Genomic DNA, 19,716 nt, shown 5'->3' on the forward strand with positions numbered 1-19,716 from the left:
CTGCTTTCTTTGGGATTGGAATTATTATATTCTTCTATAAGTCTGTGGGTATTGCGCCTGTCTCATACATCTTGCTCACCAGATGGTAGAGTTTTGTCATGACTGGCTCTCCCAAGGCCATCAGTAGTTCTAATGGAATGTTGTCTACTCCCGGGGCTTGTTTCGACTCAGGTCTTTCAGTGCTCTGTCAAACTCTTCACGCAGTATCTTATCTCCCATTTCATCTTCATCTACATCCTCTTCCGTTTCCATAATATTGTCCCCAAGTACATCGCCCTTGTATAAACCCTCTATATACTCCTTCCACCTTTCTGCCTTCCCTTCTTTGCTTAGAACTGGGTTGCCATCTGAGCTCTTGATATTCATACAAGTGGTTCTCTTCTCTCCAAAGGTTTCTTTACTTTTCCTGTAGGCAGTATCTATCTTACCTCTAGTGAGACAAGCCTCTACATCCTCACATTTGTCCTCTAGCCATCCCTGTTTAGCCATTTTGCACTTCCTGTCGATCTCATTTTTGAGACGTTTGTATTCCTTTTTGCCTGCTTCATTTACTGCATTTTTATATTTTCTCCTTTCATCAATTAAATTCAATATTTCTTCTGTTACCCAAGGATTTCTATTAGCCCTCGTCTTTTTACCTACTTGATCCTCTGCTGCCTTCACTACTTCATCCCTCAGACCTACCCATTCTTCTTCTACTGTGTTTCTTTCCCCCATTCCTGTCAATTGTTCCCTTATGCTCTCCCTGAAACTCTCTACAACCTCTGGTTCTTTCAGGTTATCCAGGTCCCATCTCCTTAAATTCCCTCCTTTTTGCAGTTTCTTCACTTTCAATCTGCAGTTCATAACCAATATATTGTGGTCAGAATCCACATCTGCCCCTGGAAATGTCTTACAGTTTAAAACCTGGTTCCTAAATCTCTGTCTTACCATTATATAATCTATCTGATACCTTTTACTATCTCCAGGATTGTTCCAGGTATACAACCTTCTTTTATGATTCTTGAACCAAGTGTTAGCTATGATTAAGTTATGCTCTGTGCAAAATTCTACAAGGCGGCTTCCTCTTTCATTTCTTCCCCCCAATCCATATTCACCTACTATGTTTCCTTCTCTCCCTTTTCCAGCTGACGAATTCCAGTCACCCATGACTATTAAATTTTCGTCTCCCTTCACTACCTGAATAATTTCTTTTATCTCGTCATACATTTCATCAATTTCTTCATCATCTGCAGAGCTAGTTGGCATATAAACTTGTATAACTGTAGTAGGCATGGGCTTTGTGTCTATCTTGGCCACAATAATGCGTTCACTATGCTGTTTGTAGTAGCTAACCCGCAGTCCTATTTTTTTATTCATTATTAAACCTACTCCTGCATTACCCCTATTTGATTTTGTATTTATAACCCTGTAATCACCTGACCAAAAGTCTTGTTCCTCCTGCCACCGAACTTCACTAATTCCCACTATATCTAACTTTAGCCTATCCATTTCCCTTTTTAAATTTTCTAACCTACCTGCCCGATTAAGGGATCTGACATTCCACGCTCCGATCCGTAGAATGCCAGTTTTCTTTCTCCTGATAACGACGTCCTCTTGAGTAGTCCCCGCCCGGAGATCCGAATGGGGGACTATTTTACCTCCGGAATATTTTACCCAAGAGGACGCCATCATCATTTAATCATACAGTAAAGCTGCATGTCCTCGGGAAAAATTACGGCTGTAGTTTCCCCTTGCTTTCACCCGTTCGCAGTACCAGCACAGCAAGGCCGTTTTGGTTAATGTTACAAGGCCAGATCAGTCAATCATCCAGACTGTTGCCCCTGCAACTACTGAAAAGGCTGCTGCCCCTCTCCAGGAACCACATGTTTGTCTGGCCTCTCAACAGATACCCCTCCGTTGTGGTTGCACCTACGGTACGGCCATCTGTATCGCTGAGGCACGCAAGCCTCCCCACCAACGGCAAGGTCCATGGTTCATGGGGGGGAAGTCCAAATTAAAGTATGAAAATGTCAGAAAACGAACGGTTCAAAGCAGCAGCCATCTTGTGACGGACGAGACACAAGTGCGCCAAGGAAAGCGGAGCTATGGTAAGCCACCTGACTCACGTTATGGAAGATAGCGGTTAAAACGCCGGCCTGGCATTCTTTCAGTAGCTCGCGGCCGAATTCCGTCCCTGTCACTCCCCACTCCGAGTTTTGCGCTCTACCTTTAATGATCTCGACGTCGACGAGGCATTAGACACTGTAATTTATCTCTTACATATGCAAGTGACTGTAAGAATAAGATATGAACTAGAGTGTCCGCTACCTGTGATTTACTGATTACAAGAAAGATTTAGATGTTTACAATCTGTTATTTCTAAACACTCCAAACTACATGCTTAAAACTTTCGTCTGCAGTAGGTAACTTGTCATTTGCTCCCGGCGTTGACGATCAGATATTAGATCACTTACGTTCGGTCGGATCTCAGTGTCCAATGGGATCAATATTTCGTCGATCAAACACATTGCCGCCATCACGTGCGCCGATGAAGTAGCTGCCGATGGGCGTGCTCGGGGCTTTTATGGCCCCATCCATTCGCCTTCCGTCGCTTTCCTACGCGTTTCGCACCCACGTGGCCGGTCAGTACACCGTGTGAGATGTTCGATGGCCAGACTATCCGTTGGTTCACTGCCTGGCCTATACATCTGTTAAATTTCGTTGCTGGGTAAATCTTTTCGTCTTTCAGTTAATCTAGTTGCCGGTTCCAAGGGTACGTCGAGGCTGGAACTGATATCGTCACTAAATCGAAATTCAGTTGCTTCCCTTCCAACACAGTTCCCACACTGCGTGCTCTGCGTCACCGAGTCAATGTGGCGCTCATGAGGAGTGGTCAAATATCACTTACCCAGGAGTTGTTGCTCATGATGAAGGCCAAGAAGTCATAGTATCAAGGTGATGAGGACGCAGTGTGAAATCGAAGACGCAGTGATGCAGCAGAACTCATACGCATGTGATGTGTGGAGTAGAGACTGAAAATAAGACATGTGGAGGCTTTGCGTTCCGTGAATGGACTGAAATTTCAATTTCGACATAAATAAACGTAATTATTGCACGTAAGTATCCGGGAAGAGCGGTATTTGTTCGTCTGTGCGATTGGTATTTATCATTGTAGCCATTAACACCCGTAAAATGTCTGGCAATAACAGTCAAAAGCAATCTAATAGCAAAGAACATTTAAAACTAGTTTTTAAAAAAGCAGATGGCTAGCTCAAATTCACTAGAAGAATGCCAAGGAATTGTAATTCACGCCCGAAAAAGGTAGATTACACAATTTTCCTGTGTCCTACCTTCCCGGATAGGATTCGTAGAGTAGACACAGAAAAACCTCTAGAAACGAACATATTCATCTGGCTCCAGCGGAAGATGCTACCAAATGGGATTTCTGCGGTCGGTGTATTTGTTTACCGTCAATATACCGAGCTTTAGTGACACCCCGGCGTCATGTATGTTACGGTCACATGCATCTCACGATATCAAGATTTCGACAACATAGGAAAAAATATCTATCGACGCACTGTATGCGAATAGGACAGGCGAGTCGGGAGGGGGGGTGGGGGATACGGAATCAACGATCAGACTGCACAACAGAGTTTTAAAATGTGTAACGCTAATCACATGCTGTATTCGTGGAAGTGACCTGGAGAAACTGGAAAGGTTTCATATTGATTATATAATGGTAAAACACAGATTTTGAAACCGGATTTCAAACTGTAAGACATTTTCAGGTTCATATCTGGACTCTGACCACAATTTATTGGTTCCACTTGCAAACAGAGCGAGTGAAAAACGACAGTTTAGATGCCTCAGTAGGAGCCCTAATTTCTCTTATCTTCGAGAAACGTACGTTTTTGGTAGTAGAATCGTTTTGCAGTCAGCTTCACATGCCGATTCTCTAAACCTTCTCATTAGTGGTTCGCGACAAGAACATCGCCGGCCGAAGTGGCCGCACGGTTCTGGCGCTGCCGTCTGGAACCGCGAGACCGCTACGGTCGCAGGTTCGAATCCTGCCTCGGGCATGGATGTGTGTGATGTCCTTAGGTTAGTTAGGTTTAACTAGTTCTAAGTTCTAGGGGACTAATGACCTCAACAGTTGAGTCCCATAGTGCTCAGAGCCATTTGAACCAAGAACATCGCCTGTTCTCCAGGGATTCTCACTTGAGTTCACGAAGCACCTCCATAATACTCACGCATTGATCGAACCTACCAATAACAAATCTAGCAGCACTCCTCTGAATTGCTTCGATGCCTTCCTTTAATCCGACCTGGTGGGGATGCTAAACACTTGAGCAATACTCAAGAACGGTCGCACTATCTTTCAACACGCGATCTCCTTTACAAATGAGCCACACTTTCCTAAAATTCTCCGAATGAGCCGCGCTGGGCAGCCGCGCGGTCTAAAAAGCGTCTTGCCACGGTTCGCGTGAAGGTTAGAGTCCTCCCTCGGGTATGGGTGTGTGTGTTGTCCTTAGCGTAAGTTAGATTAAGTATGCGTAAGCCTATGGACCAGTGACCTCAGCAGTTTTGTTCCGCAGGAACTTGCCACAAATTTCCAAATTTCACCGAATAAACCGAAGTCGACTATTCGTCTCCCCTATTACCGTCCTCACGCGCTCGGTCCATATCATATCGCTTTGCTACGTTACTCCTACATATTTAATTGACGTGACTGCGCCAAGCAATATACTATTAGTACTGAGTTCGAATATTACTGGATTGTTTTTCCTACTCATCTGCCTTGACTCACATTTTTCTACGCTTAGAGCAACCGGCCATTCATCACACCAACCAGACACTTTGTCTAAGTCATTCTGTATCTCCATGTAGTCACTCAACGACGACACCTTCCCAAATCATCACAATGTAACAGGAAGCTGGACGTCGAAGGACGGAACGACGTATTGAGCGTTAGGGGACTTATATTTACATGTACATCTATTTCTTAAAAAAAAAGAAAGACACTCAAAAAGTTAATAAAATTCAACACGCAATAGTGTCAGAAATCATTCATTAACAAAAGTTACCCATAATTTTAGAAAAATACATTCGCCATTGAGTGTGATTCAGCTGTTTTCACACACGTTTCACAATAATTCAAATATCTTGCAAATTTACTGATTGGAACCCAGAAATGTAATAAATATTTTGTTAATGATATAAAAAATAACTGAAAACAAACATTTTCCTTACGACATATGTGACTGTCTACTTTCTCACCGCTAGTGACGTTAGTAGGATACGAAAATTACTTTTTTTTAGTCAGAAGTCTTCCTAATTGGTTTGATGCGGTCTGTCAGGAATTCCCCTTCTGTGCCAAACTCTTCATCTCAGAGTAGCACTTGCAACCTACTTCCTCAGTTGTTTGCTGGATGTATGCCAATCAATTTCTTCCCCTACAATTTTTAGCCCCTACAGCTCCCTCAGTACCACGAAAGTCATTCCCTGATGTCTTAACAGATGTCCTGCTACCCTTTGCATTCTTCTTGTCAGTTTTTTCCATATATTCCTTTCCTCGTCCGTTCTTCGGAAAACCTGAATATTCATTACCTTATCAGTGCAACTAATATTCAACATTAATTTGTTGCACCACTCCTCAAATGCTTCGATTTTCTTCTGTACCAGTTTTCCCACAGTTCGTGTTTCATTACCATACAATGCTGTGCTCCAAACGTACAGTCTCATAAATTTCTTCCTCCAATTAAGGCCTGTGTTTGTTACCAGTAGACTTTGCTCCGCCCATCAGGGATGATTTTGCTACTTAGGTAGCATAATTTCTTAACTTCATCTACATCGTGATCACCAATTTTAAGTTTCTCGCTTTTCTCATTTCTACTACTTCTCATTGCTCTTCAGTTTTTCTCTCATTTCATATTCTCTGCTCATTAGGCTGTACATTCCATTCAGCAGAGCCTGTAATTCTTCTCCACTTTCACATAGGATACCAGTATAGTAAGCGAATATTATCACTGATATGCTTTCATATTGAATTTTAATTCCACTCTTGAACCCTTCTTTTATTTCCATTATCGTTTCCTCTACATGTAGGTTGGACAGTAAGAGTGGAAGATTACATCACTGTCTTACACCCTTTTTTATCCGAGCAGGTCTTCCATATTTATTGTTCCTCTTGGTTCTTGTATGTATTACATATTACCCCTCTTTCCCTATAGCTTACCCCCTACATAATTCGTAACAGGAAGAACTGTCAATAAACGAAATGTATCGCTAGGTCTTAAAAACATAATTTTACTCTTCTCAGATCCAGTACGAACGACCAAAAATAATTAATACAGTAGCTAATGTCTTTCAGTCTGAAAGTATGGATGTTGGCTCCGCACATGATTTCTTAGGATCAGCTGTATCAGAAACGAAAGATTAGCGTTTGATGTCCCGTCGGCGACGAGGTCGTTAGAGACGGAGTGCAAACTTCGGTAAGGGACTAATATGCCTCAAGTGATTTGGGAGAAATCACGGAAAACCTCCGTCTGAAAGGGCGTCTTCCGAATGCGAGTCCATTGTCTTACCATTGCGACATATCGATCGGTTACTGTCTGAAAAAGTTGGCTACTAAAGTCCATAGAAGCTAGTTGATGAAACTTTTAATATCTGTGAAACATGGGCCACTGAGTGTACTTTTTTTGAAAAACTGACTAAAGCAGCAGAAAAGCAAGTCGACTAGCTTTGCGAGTATGAGAGTCTGACAGCGACCATAATTAACACATTTTTGTACAATGACTCACAACATTTATTCGCAACGAAATATCTGGTTTTAAGGAATGATATGTTTTAGACGCATACCTAGTAATATGACCTTTTTCCATACCTGCCACCTGACGATCTGATGTATCCAACTAAAGCCACGGCTATCGTGAAACTGGTCGTTATTTTACTGTGCTAAACATGTATAAGAGGGAGGGAGAGCGCCACAAAAGAATTGTCCGAATGGGGCGGAAATCGGATACATGTGACATACATGTATACACAAAAAATGATTAAAATATCATAAAAATTGGGTAATTTATTTAACAGAAGGAGCTTCATAAATTGAGCAAATCAGTAACACATTGGTCCATAACTTGCTCTTATGCAAGTCGTTACTCGGCTTGGCACTGATTGCATGTCCTCCTGAGAAATATCGCGTCAAATTGTGTCCGTTTGGAAAGTTAGATCTTCAAAATCCCGAGCTGGTTGAAGGACGCTGTCCATAATGCTCTCAACTAGGGACAGATTGGGCTACCTTGCTGACCAAGGTAGTGTTCGCCAACCATGAAGACAAGAAGTAGAAACTCTTGCCGTGTTCGGACAGGCATTACCTTTCTGAAATGTAAGCACAAGATGCCTTCCCATTTACCAGTTTCCGTCTCATGTGAACTATTCCTTTTTTGTCTTAGAGCGATTTTTAAAACGTCCATTCGACAATGAGTGTGTCATGGTTACCCATTTTGGTTGTACTATCAAGAGGAGGTAGATTAAAACTGAAGAAACTGCAAAAAAGTGGGAATTTAAGGAGATGGGACCTGGATAAACTGACTAAACCAGAGGTTGTACAGAGTTTCAGGGAGAGCATAAGGGAACAATTGACAGGAATGAGGGAAAGAAATAAAGTAGAAGAAGAATGGGTAGCTTTGAGGAATGAAATAGTGAAGGCAGCAGAGGATCAAGTAGGTAAAAAGACGAGGGCTAGTAGAAACCTTTGGGAAACGAAAGAGATACTGAATTTAATTGATGAAAGGAGAAAATACAAAAATGCAGTAAGTGAAGAAGGCAAAAAGGAATACAAACGTCTCAAAAATGAGATCGACAGGAAGTGCAAAATGGCTAAGCAGGGATGGCTAGAGGACAAATGTAGGGATGCAGAGGCTTATCTCACGAGGGTTAAGATAGATACTGCCTACAGGAAATTTAAAGAGACCTTTGGAGAAAGGAGAACCACTTGCATGAATATCAAGAGCTTTGACGTAAACCCAGTTCTAAGCAAAGAAGGGGAAGCAGGAAGGTGGAAGGAGTATATAGAGGGTCTATACGAGGGCGATGTTCTTGAAGACAATATTATGGAAATGGAAGAGGTTGTAGATGAAGATGAAATGGGAGATACGACTCTGCGTGAAGAGTTTGACAGAGCACTGAAAGACCTGAGTCGAAACAAGGCCCCTGGAGGAGGCAACATTCCATTAGAACTACTGACAGCCTTGGGAGAGCCAGTCCTGACAAAGCTCTACCATCTGGTGAGCAAGATGTATGAGACAGGCGAAATACCCTCAGACTTCAAGAAGAATATAATAATTCCAACCCCAAAGAAAGTAGGTGTTGACAGATGTGAAAATTACCGAACTATCAGTTTAATAAGTCACAGCTGCAAAATACTAACGCGAATTCTTTACAGACGAATGGAAAAACTGATAGAAGCCGACCACAGGGAAGATCAGTTAGAATTCCGTAAAAATGTTGGAACACTTGTGGCAATACTGACCCTACGACTTATCTTAGAAGAAAGATGAAGGAAAGGCAAACCTACGTTTCTAGCATTTGTAGTGAAAGGTCTCTATTGGATTCCTTTCATGTTAATTTCTTAAATCTGTTGTCATTTACGGCATAAATTCCTCTTCTAAATTTACTGTGGTGTTTCTGACTATCTGGGAGGAGACTGAGCAGCGAAACGTGTTACTTTTACACATAAACAAAAACGATCTGTCACACTACTACACTTTAAAACACAGTTTATATGTAATTCATGTCACACAGTCTCATACGGAACCTACATCCGCTTTCTGTTATACACTGTATATTTGGTAAGCTAGACTGGATACCTGGTGAAACAGTTGCGCAGTAATGCAAGGTTAACTTCCTCAGATAGCTCACAGCTTTTAACCCACTTTTATGGTCTTGAATATCAGCACCACTCTCAGAACAAATTAATGCAACAACATTACACATGGCGACCCTGTTCTGTGATTCCTTTAGACTATGGAATCTCTGAAACGTTAGATTGCGAGCGTTGTATAATCTTTTTTTTTTTTTTCCTGCAGCTTTCAAACAACGTCTGCGTTGTTTCTGAGCAGACTTTCAAACGATTCACGGCGTTATTCAGCGGCGTTGTGTTGTTTGTCTTGTTTTGTTTTCTATATTTGTGTGTTTTATATGTATGTGTTTTTTTTTCTCGCTTGTAAATTGCACTGACTTCGATCAAAGATATAAATTTGTTTTGCATGTGAAAACGTGCTTACTAGGTTGGGTATCTTTCGTGTGACTGTCGTAACTTTTGGGGGATACATTTATTCTGATTAGTGTGTTGCGTACCGGGTATAAATTGAACTAATTCAGACACGTAACCAACCTAAAAGTAAGCTGTCCAACTACTTAAGTAACATCGATCAAGGGGATAATTTGATTTCGAATATTAACGCTTCGACGGTTCCCAAAATGCATTGGGGAATACTTCAGAGGAAATGCAAAACAGGACGAACGGGCTCACAGCAGAGCCAGAAATTAATTTGCCTCCAACTAACCAAATTGGTTTGGCAGAACTCATGAAAGCCTTGTTGCAACAAAATAAAGAAAACGCAGAGAAATCTGAAAAATCGATCTGAGAGCTAGGCGATCAAATGACACAGAAATTTGAAAAATCGATCCGAGAGCTAGGTGAACAAATGACGCAGAAATCTGAAAAATCGATCCGCGAGCTAGGCGAACAAATAGACGAAAAACTAATCCAGCAGACAAATAAAGTCGACAAGACGATGCAGAGAGTGTCCGATGATATCTCACAAAGAATTAACAATCTGGCAAGTGAAATAAAAAGCGATATTATGAAAGAATTAGGCTGTACATTTGAACAAATCGATGATCGTCTGCAAGCCTTAGAACAGGGCAAGCGGCGTTGCGATGCGGAATTGAAAGAGAGCGAGGAACAGCTACTTAGGAATTTCCAAGCACTGAGAGAAGAATGCCAAAGGGAATACCAGCAGGTACTCTCCAGGGTCCAGGAGGCGGAAACGCATTGTCCCGTGTCCGTTAGCAACACAGTAGCGGACAACAGTCAAGCGATTCACGCACTCGAACAGCAAGTAGAACAATTGAAGCAGACTGGGGCGGAGGACAACAGACAAATACATGATAAGATTGCGGCATTAGCGGACATCGTAGGCACGATGAAGGTGACGGAGAGCGATAACAATACTAGACCGGTAGCGGTTGTAGAGACCGAAGAAGTGCGTTTGCTTCTTAGATTTCAGAAGGGACAGTCCGAAGTGAACAGGTGGCACAAAGCTGTAACAGGCGAATTACAAGAACGCGTGGCGCATTTACAAAGCCGCATGGGGTGTGATTCCGAACTCGCCAATAGCACTAAAAATAGCCATACGAACAGTGCAGAGAGGGACTCCGGCCACGAGGGAGATTTTGACGACAGGGAAGAATGTATTTTGAGGGGCAGACATGAGAAAAATAGAAACATTCAAGGGGTTCGCCAGGAGGAAATGGGGGGATTTGATTTCAAATATTTCCTTACAGTGAGAAAGTTAGAGATATTTCGAAATTCGCAAAAAGGAATACATCCACGAGCATGGCTCGAGCAATTTGAGTTCTGTCTTCCCCCCGACTGGGCAAGTTCACATAAGATTGAATATACGTGTGGCTATTTGGAAGGCGAACCGGCGATTCGCATGAGGTCGGCAGCGCTTCACTGCAACTCCACTCGGGAGTTTCGACAAGCCTTTCTGTCCGCCTATTGGTCGGAAGCGGCACAAGATTGGGTCAAGCATGGCATAATTATGCTACCAAATTTGAACCAGTCTGGTTTCGACAGCCCAGCACACCTATTCGACCACATGCTGCAGGAAAATCAATTTCTATACGACCCATACGGGCATGCGGAACTAACTAGGATATGCATCACCAAATTGCCGATGCACTTGCGCCACATCATTCTTGCGGGACGATGCAAAGAGGACGTGGAAACGTTTAAGACACTTCTCCAAGAGTTGGAATATAATACAGGATAATGCCCGCCTAATCAGGCACAGAGTTATTACGGGGCACAGCAGCGAGATTGCAGTCGTGGCCGTAGTACTAATCAACGGCGTGACTGGTCGTCGCGACGCGAACAGAACAATAATCGGGACCGGCCGTATAGAAACTGGGGTAACAGTCGCGAACACAGGTGGAACAACGGAAATTATCGAGGACGTGGACACGATCGTGAACGCAACAGTTACGGCAACCAGAATCGATACTACGGTGAACACGGTGGGAACAGGACTGTAGGCGGAGCACCTCATGATGTTGAAATTCGGCTGGCTAACCCTAGACATAATCCAGCAAATGGAAATGAACAAAACCGGCAATGACAAACGATCAGCGCAGAAGGAGCCCAATCGGAACAAATGAGCGACATGGCAAATAGAGAAGGAAGATATTAGAGAGGATTTGTTGCAAGAAACTACGAGTGCTAAAATTTCGGGAATAAATCCAGTCGTGACAGTTGCAGTAAACGAAATATGTTTTAAGTGTGTCATTGACACTGGAAGCCCTTTCTCCATAGTGAGCAAGGCAGCATTTCAAACATATGAAGGGACTGGGACTTGGCCCGTATTTCAAGTGCGAGGAATAAAGGTGAAGAGTGCAGTCTACGGTAAGAGCGTAGAAATCCGAAGGCAGACTCGGCTTAATTTTACCTGCCAGGGAAGAGAGTTTGAGTACAACTGCTTTGTGCTCCCAATGCTGAATGTGGCAATGATTTTAGGAAATGACTTCATGAATGCCCACCATGCAGTAATTGACATGGGTGGAGGAGTAATGACAGTTCAAGTTGGGGATCAGCTAATTAATTTAGTATTTGATGAATGCATATTACGTGCCAAGTCAGAAATTAGTTGCCTAAAATTTCAAGCTGAAACCGAGTCGCAACCCAGACTGGAGCTACTCGTGGACTATGTAAGTGAGTCGTGCTCTACGTCTGGTGAGCAGGAGAAAGATGTTGTTTTTGCTGATGCATTGAGAAAGAGCATCGCGGGTGTCAGAACCACGGACAGGGAGAAGGAGAAATTGTATTGCCTACTTAGGAATCATGAACGGGTATTTTCTGAGACTCCGGGGGCGATTAAGGGTTTTACTTACCAATTCAGAGTACGTGACCATCAGAAGTTTTCTGTTAGACCATACCCTATTCCCGTGGCGTATAAAGCCCAGGTGGAGAAGGAAATAAACAAAATGTTAGAACAAGGAATAATTGAGCGGGCAGTAAGCTCGTACAACTCACTCTTGCTTGTCGTACCAAAACGCGACAACTCGGTTCGTTTGGTACTAGACTCGAGACAGATAAACACAATTATTATGTCGGAAGCGGACAGGCCTGAGAGCCTTGAGGAACTCTTACAACGTTTCCACGGGGTAAAGGTACTATCATCTGTCCACCTCCGTTCGAGTTTTTGGCAGCTTATATACAGCGTTCCTGTGTTATGGAAATTGTTTCCAATTCCTGCGTCTCCCGTTCGGACTAAACGTCTTATCAGCTGCTTTTATAAGGGGATTAAATAGCATTTTGCCTGATGATTTGAAACAGCGAGTGACAATTTACGTGGATGACATATTAATTGCGGAAAAGTCGTGGGAGGATCATAATGACGTTCTGAACAGACTACTGGATGTTTTTGTGAAGGCAGGTGTAACAGTCAACTTAGATAAGTCACAGTTCGGACGAGAGAACATAAAATTCTTAAGCCATATTGTCTCAGCAAATGGAATACAACCTGACCCGGAGAAAGTTGCGGCGATAGCGGAGTGTGCAATGCCGACAATTAAAACACAGTTGCGAGCATTCTTAGGCCTGTGTAATTTTTATAAGCGATTTATAAATTTTAGTGTACTTGGTACACCCCGTCTATGTGGACTAACAGGGAAGAACGCTTTGTGGGTATGGGATCAAGAGGCACAGGATGAATTTTATAAATTGAAAGAGGCATTGGTAGAGGCTCCCATCCTCGTGCATCCCGACCTGACACAGGAATTCTGTTTAATGACGGACAGTTCCTTGTCAGGATTAGGTGCGGTACTGTTTCAAACGGAAGGAAATGATGATATTACAACTTGGAAAACAATCTCGTTTGGGAGCAGGGTGCTCTCTCGATGTGAAAAAAATTATTCCGTGAGTTCTTATTCCGTGACAGAACTCGAAGCACTCGCGATAGTTTGGGCATTCTCAAAATTTAGGTATTTCTTATTTGGGAGGACCACCAGGGTGTACACTGACCATCGTGCACTCCAATTTCTTATGAGCACAAAAATCACGCATGGGAGACTAGGACGCTGGGCACTATACCTACAGGAATATAATTTCACTGTTGAATGCATTCCGGGACATAAAAATGTAATTGCTGACGCTTTATCGCGCTTTCCTATAGGTTTGGTTCACACAGAAGAAGGGGAACTCGGTGAAAATAATTTTAGCATCCTATACCTACAGAATGTAGCGTTCGAGAACTTTGTTACCACCTCTGTAGGGAGTATAGCGGACGAACAGGATAAGGACGCAGTATTGAAAGATATAAAGAAGAAGTGGGAGGACAAGGAGAATGTAGGAACACGCCAGTACTACTTAGTGCGCAATAGAATACTATCCAAGAAACGAGCCCCGGACGACCCCTGATGGGTGTTGGTGATTCCAGAGGAACTCGTAAACAAAATTATATGGTACATACATTTGAGTTATGGTCACTTCGGAGCACAGATATGTTGTGAAAAACTGAAGGAGCCATGCTATTTTAATAACATGCTACGGCGTATTCGTTGTGTACTTAGAGTGTGCGGACCTCGTCAGCGAGCAAAGGCGGCCACAGTGACGTATGCTGCATCATTGCACCCGATAATACCAAGCAAACTTTGTGACCTCGCGGCCGTGGATCTATTTGGGCCATTAATACGATCTACAGCAGGTTTTGCATATGTTTTCGTAGCGGTGGAGCTAACCTCCAAGTATGTGTGTCTGACTCCGTTGAGGCGAGCCACAGGATGGGCAGTGGCAACTGCATTTGCAAAGCAGTTTCTGCATGAAGTTGGGCGTGTGAAAAGGGTTATCTCGGATAATGGATCACAATTTAGATCGCAATACTGGCAGCGGATGCTTCGAAGGAGAAGAATTAAACCTAGATATATATATATCTCAATTTCACCCCAGTTCGAACCCCAGTGTGCGTATTATGCGTGAATTAGAAAAATTATGTAGGTTATACTGCAGTCGTGATCACCGATCGTGGGACATACACCTAAAATAATTTCAGAACATAATTAATGAGTTGCCTAATACGTCAACTAAGCTTCCGCCAATCACTGTGCTAAAAAACAAGGAGCCCCCGAGCAAAATCAAAGAGGTGGTGCCTTGGCCACTAGAGCAAGGACTACGCCGGAACGCAATTGTTGACTTAGCTATACGCAACATCAAGCGAGCAGCAGAAGCCAGAGTCAAGGCGTATAAGAAAAACGTAAGAAAAACAGTGTTTCATGTAGGACAAAAAGTTCTTATAAGATCACACAAGCTGTCTAACAAACGGTCAGGTGTCTGCAAGAAATTTTTTAAGCTCTTTAACGACCCGTATCGGATAAGGAAAACGCCATAGAAGTTGAAACTCTTCGATCGAAGAAATCGAAAGGGCTACACCATGTGTCAAACGGAAAACCGTACATTGAGTAGAAAGGACAGTGAGGAGTAGAGAGGACGGTGAAGAGAAACAATTGATTAGTTTACATTTGTGACATATGCATTTTGAATAATATGTTGCTAAAAATAATGATAAAGATGTTTCTATGTGATTGATTGAAGTGATGTTTTAGTTTTTTTTTCTTTCTTTGTGCAATTAGGATTTAGGTTGGTTCAAATGTGAAGATAAAAGGTTTCTTTGTGAACGAGTGAAATGCTGTTTATGGCTTTTTTGTGTAAATTGAAAAGAGTCGCTCCTGAGAGAAGCAAGATCTGTGTTGAATTAATGCAAAACTCAGGGGAATATCCGATCTGTGGGTATTATGGGTCTGGCAAACCCAGGTGCTCAGCTGCAAGTAGCCTCGTTTCCGATTTTCTGCTTTCAGTGCTACTATCTATCTATTACTATTCTATATCTGTCGGTATAAATGAGGATCTCTTACTACAGTATGCGTGCTGTATGAATATTTAAGATAGGAGAACTCTGAGAAAGGAATGAGTAAGTTTAGAATCTTGAAAACAGGATGCAATAATACGATTGTTTAACAATTGGCTTCCTAATATACGACGATATGTTAATATTGATGATATATGCCTTTTTTGGTTCTTTATAGCTATGTAAAGTGCTGTCTGTGGATTTCGACAGTATATTGATTCCCTTGAAGATGAAAGAAGAATTGTGGTTTGTGTAATTTACGTGGCCCTGAAATATTATTGTGGTAGTCAAATACGAGCAGTTTTTCAGCAAATGGAGAATGGAACAGAAATATGTATTCTTTCTGTAGTCTTGACTGATGTTGAGCCAGAGCGTGAAAAATTATTCTGCGTTAATACTTCCCTAGAAAAGCGACGTTTATGTCTTTTGCTGATGCTGTGAGCATTACAGCTTGCTGTTTTCGCTGGTGCGGGATGCACTGCAGCCTATATGTGTTGAACTGAAGAAATTTCCCTCTTGAAGGTAGAAGAAGATTAAATAATTTTGATTATGGAACCGAAGGAAAGCTTGGTTTAATGTAATAAGGATGAAGCAAAACATCTGTCATTTAATCTACAGGAGGATTCGGATATTTTGTGTCAGTTGTAAGTTCAATAAGATGTTAAGATGAAACTGTTTTACAGAATAGAGGGGACCTCAATTTTGCCATTCATGAGAAATGAATCCAGAATAACCACCACAGTCGAAATAACTGATTTGGAAGTGAAACGTAACTTAAAGAAGAAACGAAATTGAAGCAAAATGGGTAAGAAAATGTGGTATAACCTGTATGACGAAAATATTTTTACCCTTCTCTGACACATCTGTGTGAATAATTCTTGTGATAACGTAATCTTAGATGAAATTGTCTTACTGTTTTATGTTTGAACGTATGAGTATGATAAATGTATAATTGCGAGTCTCTTATCAGGTGTGTCAACTCGTATAAATGTTTTGGCGTGTAAATAACCATTGTTCTTTTTACTGTGTATCTTTAAGGAAAGTTTCTCCATATTTATCATGTGACAAGACATATGCTGCGAGCGTCAGGAAGAGGACGAATTAGAACAATGTTGTAGTGGTATTATCACTGTGTTGAAGTAGCATTGAAGTAGCTTGTTGGATTAACTAGTAGTGGATTGAAGTAGAATTTTGAGTAATACATGTTTATGGGTAGTTAGGTTGTAGTGTAAACAACAAGTGTGCATGTGTGTGTGTGTAAATAACATGTGAACCCTATGCTGTCCTGACCTATACTTCCACAAGGCATAATCCTATTCATTTTAGTGAATTAATAAGTAGCATTTGATTTATTAAAACGCAAGTGAACCACATTAGTGATGTGGATTTAGATATTATATTGTCAGTTCATTTAATTTTTATACTGTCAAGTCATTTCACTTTTATTTTTTATAATGTCAAGTCATTTAACTTTTATTTTTATATTGTTGATTCATCTAACTTTTTTATTTAAAAAAAAATTAAGTCTCACTTTTGTTCTTAAAGATTGTGAAAGACAATACTAAGTGGTATTATGTATGACATTTTGTAATCACATAACTATGATGAACAATTTCTGTGAATGCAGTTGAGAGCGTGAAAGCAAACCGGCTAAACTCTTACGAGACAGCAGGAGCAGCGAGGAGGAGGACTAGTTGCAAACAGGCGGGTTTCCCAGCAGGACACACTGTCAACCGGGCCACTTCGGGAGCGTGGTCGACAACAAAAGAAGGGTATGGGACAAACACTTTCCCTTGCACCCGGAGCTAATGGCCGGCCGTACGAGTGCGACCCTTCGTGGAGGTGATGACCTGAGATGGCCGAGCGGTCCTCCGCGCGGAAATCCATCTGCTGGCAACGCACCACACGCACGCGACTGTGACGAGACGGCCGCGGTGAAACGACAGAAGACAGGGGATAAAGGGGCGTGGAGCCTTTTGACAGGTACTGTCCAGAGAAACTTGCAGACGTCAACGACGACTATCAACATTTCTTGGTGGAAGCCCATTGTCAAGCAACAGTAAATCATGGTCCGGTATTCTCTGGTTGCTAAGGGTGGCACAAAGAAGACCCACTAAGTGTCATCCTTGACCAGGAATATCAAACCGGCGGGCCAATTGAGGATAACTCAAGAATTTAACAATACAAAGGGCGTGGAGCCTTTTGACACGTACTGTCCAGAGAAATTGGCAGACTTCAACGATGCCTTTCAACATTTCCTGAAGGATGCCCAATGTCGAGCGACAGTAAATCATAGTTCGATGTTCTCTGGTAGAAAAGGTTGACACAAAGAAGAGCCATTAAGTGTCATCCTTGCCCAAGAATATCAACCTGGCATGTCAAACGCTTATACCGCACGAATTTGACAACACAAACATGGAACCAAATCGAGATGTACGTGACACGGGTCACCAAGTGAAACTTCATGAGAGGGCAGAGACAGTGCGATTGCACGCAACAGATAGACAAAAATCCCTACTGAAAGCTGCGGCGACGAACCCCCGCCCCCCTTCCCCTTATATTGTGCCTCGGAACAGTGGAACTACTGAGTGTGCCAGTGAACAGTGGTTATGCAGTTCTTAGTCCAATGCATATACGTGTGTTCTTTCAGAGAAACTTCGATCGTGTATTTTGCAGGGGGTTCGATTTATTGATTTTTTTTTTTTTATTAGACTGAATCTTGTATTTTCCAGGTGTTTTATTTATTGGTATTTTTTTTAGATGTTGACTACTGTACTTTCAGAGCTGTTTTATTTCTCAATGTTTGTTTTTGTGTGATGTATTAGATTTGTGATATTTTGTTTTGTAAATTCATTCCTGTGGCATTGCTTCGTTTATCAGTCAGATAGCTATTCATTCTCATTGGACTGTGATCGATTAGACTTTGCAGGGAGCATATTTATAGTGAGGAACCCCTTAAGGGCAACAATCACATAATTAATTGTAGTTTCAGTATCATGACACAGTGATCATTGTTTGCTAACTAACTGAAATATGGTACAGTGATTAAATTAGTGCCACAAAGTTATTTTAATTCTACAAATTATTAGTTTTATAAGATATAGAATTTTTTTGCGATAACCACATTGTAAAACATGTTTTTTTCTCTTATCATTTTTTTTTTTTTTTTTTTTTTGCTTTTGCGGATTGTGCATTGTAATGTTCTGCTTTATAATACTAATGTTATTTTCATATTTTTTAATTGCTGTGGAAATTTCGTATATTCATAAATTTTACTTGTTAATAAACAGTCATAAATTTTCCTGTGATCAGTTGGCTCTTGCAATGAGCAAATACTGGTAACTCCATAAGGGTAAGAACCAGAAATTGTTTTCATATTAATGACACAGGGACTATTGTTTTTACTTGCTGACCGAATTAGGTCTACACTATCTTTTAAATAGGAGTCATAGATTGTTTTTTTTTTCTCTTTGAAATTGGTAGATTCTAAAGATGTGTTGAAATTATTGTGTTTTAGCAAGTAGCTGGTGACATTTTGCCTTTTCTTTACATTTTTGGTTTAAGTTGGGTGTGAGAAGCCTGCTTGGGAATGTCCTAGCATGGCCAGAAAATTCCCTGCACAGTCTTTTCCCGGGGCGTTGGGGTTATGAAAGGTCTCTGTTGGATTCCTTTCATGTTAATTTCTTAAATCTGCTGTCATTTATGGCATAAATTCCTCTTCTAAACTTACTGTGGTGTTTCTGACTATCTGGGAGGAGACTGAGCAGTGAAACATGTTTCTTTTAACATAAAAAAGAACGATCTGTCACACTACTACACTTTAAAACACAGTTTATATGTAATTCATGTCACACAGTCTCATACGGAACCTACATCCACTTTCTGTTATATACTGTATATGATAAGATACTGTCATCCCCCTTCCCTTCTGTGTGAGAGGATGAATGAGCAAATGTATTTCTAGTTGCATGCTTGATGGTGAACAGTAGGACCAACGTCGCAACAGGTCGCTACGCTTTCTAAAAGCAGAGAGGTTTCTATTCTTAGTATGGTCCTGTCTGTCCCTTGTCATGTTGGTATAGGAAGCTGCCTCTCTGGTCACTTCCGTTTGTATCTGTTAAGCATGCTCGGTAGGGGCCAAGGTCAGTCTGTCCGTGGCGAGCGTCTGATGTGGTAAGATCTCCGGTTAAGCGCGTGTCTGCTAAGTCCATAGGACAATGGATTTCTTAAGTTCAGCCTAACTGAAAATTTAATCACCTTTATTTCAGGTTTAGCTCCAAAATATCTAATGTTATCTTAAATTGCAATGCAGTGTAATTCGAGTGTGAAGTTCAGAATTTCTTCCGGTAGTTGCTTTGTCACTACTTTGTGAGTAAAGTGGAACCACGTGTTGATCAGTAACTCCATCTAAGATCATCAATCTTAAATGTGAATGTGCGTGAGATTATAACGTTTCGTCTTGACAATATTTTTCAATATAGCAACTTTTATTTATGTTCAACCCACGTGGGGTGTACTTTGTGAAACCAGTACCACTTGCTTATACAAT

This window comes from Schistocerca americana, chromosome 5 (genome assembly GCF_021461395.2).
Source record: "Schistocerca americana isolate TAMUIC-IGC-003095 chromosome 5, iqSchAmer2.1, whole genome shotgun sequence".
Taxonomy (NCBI): Eukaryota; Metazoa; Arthropoda; class Insecta; order Orthoptera; family Acrididae; genus Schistocerca; species Schistocerca americana.